This window comes from Channa argus, chromosome 10 (assembly GCF_033026475.1).
Source record: "Channa argus isolate prfri chromosome 10, Channa argus male v1.0, whole genome shotgun sequence".
NCBI classification, from domain to species: Eukaryota; Metazoa; Chordata; class Actinopteri; order Anabantiformes; family Channidae; genus Channa; species Channa argus.
In genome coordinates, this window is record NC_090206.1 from 21,407,976 (window position 1) to 21,418,896 (window position 10,921).

Here is a 10,921-nt window from a genome sequence, read left to right on the forward strand (position 1 = left end):
AAGAAAAAGAAAAATCGTATTGTGTTTGCCTATACAAGATGCCCTGTAGATCACCCTGCGGTCTACGCATCGGCACTCACTGCTCTGCACAGGAACACACGTGTGTCTTGTGTCATCATTCATCAGTGCTGTGCAACCAGCTGCTGTTGCTGCTTGCTCATTAAACATTTGTTGAGTCAATACAAATTCCACCAGAGCTTCCGTCCTCAGGGCAAACACTGGAAAATACAGTATGTAAACGGTGCCACACTCATCATTTACCTCTGCAGAAAATAGAGCTATCTTCACGCCCTACAGTATCAATAACTGGGGGATGAAGCGGGTCCAGAAGCAAACCTCCGCAAGTCATTATGAGCCTGTGTTGCCTCTGGCAGATGAGGAGGTTTGCTGCTGTTGACAACTCATCTCTCTGCTGATTATTGTTAAATGTCAATGTGAAATATCAAGTCACCATGTGAGGGAACGTTTATTGGAGCTCACACATTCCCATGTACAACCAGTACACGTGAACTTTAAAAACTTTTTTATCAAGGTGGGTTATAAGGTTGCGGGATCCGACTTTGAAAATGATCTTTAGCTAAGAGAGCAAACACAACAAATATATCATTTTTTTCTTGTCCATTACAATTGCAAAAAAAGCCTGAAAAGATTCTGGTCCCCCCTACATAAGACCCCAACGTCTGGTTTATGTATGACTTTTCCACAACTGCACAGCAGTGAGCAGACACTCAATTAATAGACAGGATTGACTCACTTTTTAAAATATTTCTTCTGGAAATTGTTTAGCTTTTAATATGATTCAAGCAGAGAATAAGACAGCTGCAAATGGACAGGACAGGAAATGGAACAAAAGAGAGGAGGGGGTGACTTGTGACAGAGACAGAGTGAAATTAGGGATGTTGCTGTTACAGGGTTATACTTTTTGAACACTCATGCTTGAGGACCTTCAGCCAGAAATGAAGGTTTTGCAGCTGGTTTTATGATCATGCCGTGTGCTGCTTAGTGTTTCAGATCATTTATTCAACTATTATTAGCGTTTGAAGCAGTAAACAAATTATGTCGTCCTGACTTGATGGCCTTTGAATGGATGAAATCATCTTATAATTGTCACTAAAGAAGACATGATTTCTGATTATTGATATTATTATAAACTGCTATAACTGCTGGGGCAGCAGGCACAGTATAATGTGTTAATGTGTAACTGTGCAAATTTAAGCAAATTTAAGCAAAAGTTCAGAAAAGCTTAATGGGACACTATCATCAGGATATCATAAAAAAAGAAAAAGGAATATATAGATAGTATATCATCTGTTCCTTCCAAATAAATTTCAAGAGCATAAAGATGGAGGTGTTTTGGAACATTAGCTGAAATTGTTTCTATGATTCACAGAATATGTAAAACTGTAGCTTTAAATGTTTATTATAGTTCACTATATTTTGTTGAATCAAGCAAATTATTAACTAAAGGTCATTATTGTAGCTCTAAAGGGCAAGTTGACTAAAAATCCCTAGATAGACAGTTTTAGCTGCTGTTGTGTTTGCATGGGGATTAATGTATGTTTCAAACACTTTTGAAAAATATGTTCACACTCGTGGAACGTTCTGCATCCAGGGACAGCGCGGCACATCTATGCATTATGTTCCATCGTTCGAAACATCAGTACTTTTGCCTGATGTTATTGGGAAAGTGACCTCTTGGATCATGTGGCACGAGCTTCTCCTGTGCTCAGCTTAGGCTGCAGCCAGGCTGCAGAGACTGCATTGACTGCTGTGGTGAGTAATCTGGCTACTGGCATGCCGCCCCCGCACCGCGAATGTGAGAATGTCCTGCTGGGAGCAAAAGCTCTCAGGGGGCTGCTTATCAAACGTCTTCCTGTGATCCCAGCTAGCTGGGCCCACGTGGGTCAACCTGTGAGCAAGATGTTGCGATAGACGCCGTGACTCCGGGCCGCTGCCACAGGAAACCTTGGAATCTTGTAAAGCTGTGTCAAATAGCAAAACTTGTGAAACGGGAATCCATGGGAAATATGATTATAAATTGTAAAGTAGTGTAACATTCTGCAAGCATAAATGACAGGCATGAAAATAAGGAGAAAACAGCCTGTGTCAGTATGTTGTGCACAATGACAAGCAGCAAAATGAGGAATTCTCTCCACTTACAGTCCCAGTGGTTGGTTGTAACACTGAAGACACTAACACGCGTGAAATATATCAACAATCCACCTCTAAATCAAATATATTGTTCATGCAATTTTTAAAAAGATATCTGTAGATGAAGCAAGAATTTAGATCTTACAGCAACTGTTAGATTCCAAAGTTCAAAGTGTATAGAGGATAACATTTACATTCAGCACTTTTCAGGCACAGTGGAGCTTTGTTTCAACAAGGTGTGAGGGTACCAACACTTTTAGCCACTTCTGTTTATGTTACTGTACCAACTGAAACGTGTGCATCATACACATGGGTGTGTGCGCTATAACCCCATTTTCCTTTTATGCCTTTCACATGACAACATTCTGAATTATGATAACACATGTTTTTGTGTACTAGATGTTTAGTATTATTATTTGTATATCAGACATCATCAGGGGCAGATTTTTTATTTGCATTTTTTTTAGCAGCATTTAATTGTCCATGACTCAACCTCGCTCATCAGTTGAAACAAGATTTGAGAGATAAGACAAAAATGTAACCTTACCATGAACCTTGCATGAACGTATGACCCAGAATGTTCTGGTGTAAGACTAAATAAGTCCAATGTGTGGCAAATGGTTCACAAAAGGATCAGCATTTAGAATCGCAGTTTGCTTTTGATCTTATCAGAAATTTCATTAGTGAAGTTCACCAGCGAGGAAATGTGCAGTGTCTGTGTGTCAGAAATACAAAGAATAAATAAATAAAAATCACATCATCTCCATTGAAGCCGTTGTCCTACCATTTAGTCTCCCAGGAGGTGAAGATTACAAAAAAGACTGAGGTGTCAGACAGTCAAACTCACCTCCTTAAACAAAAGTAAACACAAAGTCCAAAGATAGCTGACGGCTGTCAATCAAAGCCATTCTCTTTGCCAGTTGCCTTCACCTGTCACCCGTCACTCTTTTCTCATGGTTCCTCTGGGCTGCAGTATCTCCGCCCGTGTTTTTAGACAAACAGATCAGATTCCTCCTCAAACAGGCCGCTGCCGTCGCTTTTGATAACATTGTAATAATTCAAAACAAATGATTCAGCTTTTTTGTTGAGAGCGCTTCTATGGGTCACGAAGACTCACCCATCTGTTTGATTTTATCTTCTTGAACTTTATCCTCAGCTGGGAAATTTACCGGTTCTGACCAGAGCAGCGTGTTAAAGCCAGACTATTAGAAGAGCAAAAGATAACTGAGACACTGGGCAGGACTGCACAACTTAGCCCTCAAAGCCTGAAACATGTGACGAATATCACATTTTCAGAAGTGTTCTAAAATCTGTGGATCGCTAAATCTAAATAATATCATCTGGGCTGAAACCGTGGAACATTGGTAATCACAAAGCACCTGGTTAAATATAGTTTGGACTTACTTAAGGAGCTCCGGGCTGAGTGCGGGTGCTTAACACTGCATTTTATATGTTTTTGATTACATATTGAGTACAAGTGTCTGTGTTCAATAACTCTTAGTTTAGGGTATTGATGTAGGAATGTGAATTTGTGATATCACAAACGGTTTGGAGACCTGGCTTTGTCCAATCTGTAACTTGCAAGGGTGATGTGAAAACACAAAATGCCCAGTGAACTGACACTAAACAACAAATGCTTTTTTCTGAGGTGCAATTTATGAACCATTCGGTGTAAAAAAATCTCAGACGGAAATGTTTTTTCAAATAAAACATTGGGGAGAATAACTCCACCAATCGTGGATTCAACATGTGTGAGACATAAACACCTTGAAACCAAAACCTGGTCCTCTTAGGTCTTAATATCAGCGCTACCTTCTCATGCTTCTCTATATTTCTTGCCTTGACGAGGACTAGGGGAGCTGCTTCTGCTCTAGGCCCTGGCCATGGTTGGAGCTGTATGCTAAAGCCATGGTCAGGCTCCAGGGATTTCCAGCCTCTTAGATGCCTATAACTCATCCCTAGCCCAGCTTCTGAAGGGAGATTTTCCCCCTCCATCCCAGGCCTGAAATATCCTTTCAAAGGCCACAGACTGGAGACAGATATGTAGGTGTTTTAGATAAGGTAGAAATTGCATTAAAGGATTGTACCGTTTTAAAGCTGTTGCCATCTTTTTTTGCCCTTTCCCATAGACTTGAGAAGCGTAGTTGATCAAGGATGGGAAGGGGTAAGGGTAAGGGATGTACTTTGGGATGGACTAGCCCGTACATTTGTGGTCAGTTCACAGCTCATAAAAGACTAGCTTGCTAACCTCAGTAAAAATTGAATAATGTAGAGTGGCTAGAGGCAGCGCAGAGCCTTCTCGGAGAATACTAAAGTTATTGACCCAAGTTTGGAGGAAAAGCCTCCCAGCACCATTGATCTCTTCACCAGCATAATTACAGGGCAGCAAGATGAATCTATGTGGAAGAAAACTGAAAATTTAGAGTGATGAATTTTCAGAGTGATGAGGATTCCTGCCAAATGCAACCATTAAATTAAAAGCTCTTTCCCAAAACCTCAGAATGGGATAATTTTGTTTTGCAAAGTGGAGTGTGGCCAAAAAGGGACTGCAAAAGTCAACAGGCTCTCACCCAGGCTGTGGCGTGTGAAAGCACAAATTTGGTTCAAACAGCAGGTCTTACTATGCACGTAGGTATGTGCACGGCTTTCCCGGCTTCTCTGCTTCACTTCAGCATTTACTTTAAAACTTTCTAATTATGTGGCCTCCTTTCCCCCCAGCCAACCGTGTTTACATTTGCCAGCTTAACATGCACACAAAGACAACCACACACACACACACGTCCTCCACTGTCCACACGTCTTTCTGAGGCAGTGTTTGTTGCACTGGGTTACAGAGAGATCAGTCACCTCATTTCCTCAGCCAATATTTCACCCCTATTTTTAAACAAGCTGTTGATTTTACTTGAAAAGTTTGATAAAAATTCTAATATTTTATTTTACTACATCGTAGTTGTCACTTAATTTAACAATATTTTACTAAAATATTATTAGCTGAATAAGATTATAATAAGATTTTTATATTTAAAAAAAATACACTAAAAAAATTATAATAAAAAGTGTCAATAATGACATGACTATATTCTAAAACTCCCACGTTTTAGGACAAACTTTTTTCTCAATTACTTAACTGCAGAGTGTAAAGTATATGAATATTTTTTGCACTTGGCAAAAAACATGGAAAATTAAAAAAATGCATAAAACAACACTAAAACTCTTTTCTATGTTTATTTCTATGTATATTTCTGCAGACCCAAGCAGATGAAAACACAGCGGTATCATTTCATTTATCCAGGAAGTTTACTTCTTGAAAAGTGCCCCTAAGTATTTTAAAACTAAAACATCTTTTACTTTAATATACTCTAAATATGCCAGCGGTTATGATACAAAAACATCCAGTCATAAATCAAAGTATTTGAAATGCTGCTGAAATAATATATCACATATCTCACATTGAGAAAATTACAGACAAGGAAACTCAGTCTAGGGAAGGGCGCTAGGCTAGACAGGGACTAGGACCCACATGGTCAAAACCACCATCAGTGGGAGAGAGTCAGGGAGTAGGGAAACTTGCTGAAAACATGCTTGTGGCAGCGAGTGAAATCAAGGAATGAGAGACTAAAATTTGCACACAGCAAAGCTGACTAGATTAACTTGTAAAAGGTTTTGATTATAGGGAGAAAAAAAAACTGTACTTGTTGCTATTCTTTTTTTTTTTTTTTCCACCAAATCTCGATTCTGCAAACCAGGACAACTCTTTTAAGGATCTCTAAGGTAAGAACGGCTTTATTTCTATTCTTTGCCTCTTCATCCTGCTGTGTTTTCTGTTCCAGCACAGCTCACTGGCTCATTTGTTGTTTGGTGGTGTACATTTTACTTATTGAGCAGTGGAGTTTTGTACAGCCTAGGCAGAGATTAAGACAAATTCTGATAAGGACTGGAAGTTGACTCTCAGCATTAAAGAGGATTAATGTTTAGCTCTGTGTGGCAGGGGCCTTCTCAGTGGCTGTGTTTACGCAGTGTTGCAGACCCTGCATTAATCCGAAATTAGTATAAAAGATCAGCTGTGGCCACTGAGGCGAACCTTCACAGGGCTTAGGCCAGTAATCAAGTCTCACTTTGGGACAATGAGTGCCTGGAAGGTCAATGAGAGGCCTGGGTTGAAGGGACCAGGAGATTGAGGTGGGGGAGGTGGGAGAGAGATGAGGGACTTTTGGTGACCACATGGTTTAATTTAGGTGAGACACACACACTTGGTTTGCCCCCTCAGTATGTGCCCTCTCCTCTTTATGTTGGGTGTTCACAGCCATGATTTGTTTTTGATACAAATGCAGAAGACTTTAGTGTTTATAATTTAACACTTAAAAGACATTTCTTCCTTTTTCTTGAAGCCGGTCTGAAATTTTATACATGCATTTGATGTCACACAAGTTTACATTTCAGCACACTAAGTATTAGCTCTGTCACATAATTATAATGTGTGCTGAGGGATTATAACAATAAATAGTACGAGACGATCTAGCCGCTTGTAACGTAGAACAACATCTCCTGTTCCAACGCAAACCAACACTGAGGAGAGCGAGGAGGAGAATCACAGGAGATGTCTCGGTTCCAGGACCATCTTTTTTTTATTTAACAGGAAAGTAAAACTGTGTCAAATTGAAAACAAGCAGTATAAAAATCGGCAGTAAATTTTCCACTGCCAAAGAAGTGCTGGCTGGTGCAACACAAGAAGCACTGCCGCTGAATTCAGTTAGGAAAATAAAATAAAGGAAATATAGCTCAGCATAAACCGCAGCGCTTGGATGATGAATACTCACAAAGTTGTTGATATCTACATTGTTTTTTTGATTTTTTTTAAAAACCATTTGCACTTTGAGTGGCCACATTCAAACCCGCTTCCAGTAGGGGACATTTTTATTGATTAATTAAGTCTAGTAGCTATACAGTATAATGTTATAATGTAATAGCTATATTGCGGCCAAGTGAATGTCCCTGCTGCAGCAAAAAAGGGTCCAAGGAACTCGGCCTTGTAAATACTTTCCAAACTACATCTGTAAAGTTCCTAAATTATTTATTTCGTAGGGATTTTATAGCGCCTGGGCAAATTACAGTGCCCTTGAAAAAGAAACAGAAAATCACCTCCTCACTTAAGTTCTTGGCATGTGCCAAACTTCATCCTGCACTAACTTTTCCACAGTAGTCCCACCACGTCTGGCTTTTGTGCACACATGTTAACAACAGACAAACTTTAAATGAAAGGGGAACGGCGCAAAAAAACAACAGCAACACAGCCAAATGATAATTTAGGGCATTTGCACCACATTGTGGTGGAAGCAGCTCTCTTCAAGTGCCAGCAGGGTACCAGCGAACCCCCCACCCCAGCCACCCACTGCTCCTGCTAAGATTAGACAAATTAAACACTATTTTTCACGTCAGTCCTGCAGCTGGCCTTTTAAGTGGTTCTACGTTAACTATCATAATGGTTTGCTTTGAAAGCCACAGTCTTCTCCTTAATTTACAATATGAAAAAGCTCTATTGGCCGTGGCTTGATGGGATTTTTCTTCTCCTCTGCCTCATGTTGCAACAGAAATATGTTTTCTTTGCACGAGCATTTTACTACAATCCACATTTTTCTGTTGTAAAACATTGAACATACACAATATGTTCACACGACATAATTACGTGTGAAAGCGCACATAGTTAAGAGTTAAAGTTTTTTTTACTTTAAAACGTCCTTACTTTTACATTCTTATATAGGCTTTCAACTGGCAAAATCTTCCATGAGGAACAGACATTGTGCACGTTATGCTTGCCTTAAAGTCAGCTACAATAAATGTCCATCCCTGTACACCACTTTATCATTTACAAGAAGACATTCCTGAGTTTGCGTCCTTTCCGAGGGAAGAGCATAGTAGCTCTGCCAGACTCTCACGTCTGTCCATACGTTTTTAATGTAGTCTCCTTTTGGGAAAAAGGCTTTTCATTTTCCCTGTTGTATCCACACAAGCTGATAATGGATTTGGTATTGGCCAGGGGCCCATGGACTGATGACGGCCGGTGATGGATAACCTAGTTTCAGACCCATCATCGCTGTACGGCATGTGCCTTATATCTGTAGTAAAATACCTCTCACACACACACACACACACTGGGCATGCTCTAAATACAGATTTAGGGAAGTGACAGTAAGTGGCATCCTGTTAGCTGCATTACATTTTAAACCTCAAATCCCTGCTATCCCAAGTGGCACAGAGTCTGCTTTGAGGCACTTAAACGCATCACCACTTCAATTATAATTTTTAATTCTGTTCAGGCCATGATGATTGGCTCACTTGTGGTGTTGAAGAAATAAACCGTATGATTCAACATCCTTTTTGGGAGGGAGGAGTTACATGAGGTTTTATGGCAATAGTAAGGTCTGTAAAGGTGCTGAGACTAAATAAAGTTAAAGATAAGATGTATTTAGATGTTACAAATTTGGTCGGGTTGAAATTAATCTTGCAAGCATTGTGCAACCTGACTCCGGAGACAGTTTCTCATCCAAACTGCTGTCTTTAGTTAGGTTTATGCAAATAATCACTTTGGTTAAAGTTTGGGAAAGATTGTGGTTTTGGTTAAGTCACTGTTAAACTTTTATTTATTAAACTAGACCACATTCTTTCCCTAACCTTCACCAAGTGCTGTGGATCTTTTAAAGATAAGCATAAAAAGGTAATTTCCTGCGAATGCCCTTGTTAGATTAATTGAAAACATTTCTGGTTTCCATTATGCTTCCTTCAAAATGAATTTGCTGTTGCAATTTAACGGAAGATAAATGCAATTCCTGGGAAGCAGGAACAGTAAAACGTACAGAGACTATACTTTAGAGTAAGTATATGTTTTCACACACCTGTTTTGATGTGCATTTTTTTCTAACCTGAATGGAGGCATCAGAATACAGAGACTCAGTTACGTTTGGCTGATGGGCAAATCTTGCACCGATAAAAATAAAATGCAGCAAAGCACAATGGAACCAGACTTACCGAATGAATCGTGACATATATCATAAAACATATGATGCACTGAAGATTTCACTCTACTAATACAAAATAACATATTAAAAAAAAAACCCACATATTTCTATCACAATTCTCACATTGTTTTCCACTATTTGAGGTTATTCCAGTACTTTTGTAATTACATCACCTCAGAGTATTCTTAAATTGCCTTTAGTTTGGGTGTAAATGGACATTAATGCTTTCAAACTTCCCTCTGAGGCACCTTCCCTATATTAAGATATTTCTCTGCTTCTAGCTGAAAAACTCCTCCAGATGACATCACCCAGAGGAGATGTTACCTTGACCATGATTACAAACTCCATAGTGTGAGCAATAAGCTGACATAATGAGAAATGAAGGTTCCTCCAAATTATGTCATCAGGAGGCATTTTGATAGCTATTTCGATATAGGGAGGTCAACGAGAGGTTTAATGGCATTTATGTACATGTACTACACAAACTATAACCAAAAGAAGCAAGTTCAAATTCAGTGAAGCTGTTTTCCCTGTTGAAGAAGGTCCAGTGTATCACTGAACTTAGATGGAGCATAGAAGTAGTTTGCATTGATACATTGTTAAGATGGGAAAAGCCAAAACAAAATAATAGTGATAAATTCCAGTGGATATGTATTTGAGTTGCATCAACAAGATCATAAAACACAGATTTTTGTTACATGACTCGAGTCTGTGTGTTCTCACCAAAACCAAACTTTTGGAAAACGTATCCACAGTTGGAGCCAGTTTCTGGTGTCATAACCAACATCATCAGTGCAGGAGCCAGGGGGGGAGCAGACGCACAGCCTGCTTCCCCCCGTCTGCTCACAGCATTATTACCTTCGATGCGTATTGCATATCAACTTTAAATCCAGCACCAGGGAGCTGTGCAGAGGGCAAAAAAGTTCTCCAGCAGTTCGAGATTGTATGTCTATAAAAATAGTGACAGAATAGCTCCTGCCTTAGTGAAACACAATCACTTTGTGTACAGGCTGGGTGCTTGAGCTCTAGCTCACTAAAACACGCCTCAGATTCAGGTCTGCTGGTGGATTGTTAGCCCAATCAGAGCAAGTGTTCTCAGCAGAGGCCTGGTGATTATTTCATCTGCAAGTAATGTCATTTATTCAGTATCTGGAATGTGGAATATTAACACGTCCCTTTTTGACGCAGTGTCACTTAATTCCCGTGTTTTTTTGGGGCGTGTTTTGAGAACATTTCCTAATGCTAACCCTATTCAAGTACTTGTTTAAGAATGATTTTAAAACACACAGGAATTGTGGCTTTCATTATTCATTTCTAAATTTTGAATTCGTCTTGTAAACCGTCTTTTTTTTGTCGGTGGGAGCCACAGTGCCGCAGCAGCTAATTAGTCCAAGCAGGGTTAAAGCTGTGACACACCATTTGAAGACAGCTGTACCACTCACCAAACAGCATGAGTCTGTTAGTCCCCGAGTGACTAGAGGAGCTGCAGTCGGCTGGTTCTCATCCTCGCTGTGATGATTTATGCCTGACACATCTTAGTACAGTAAAAAAAAATAAAATAAAAAGAGGCAGCACAGAAAAAAGAAAAAAAAAATAGAAGCTCTTCACATTCACATGTTTTGCATTTCTGCCTGCATGGGCGAGGATGACATTTCATTTCTTACCCCAAGTCATCTCAAAAGGGCTAATTCAATTTGCACTCCAAGCTGTTTTTAATCCTCTCTCCCTTCTCAGTTCTTCACTTCATCGCCTGAATA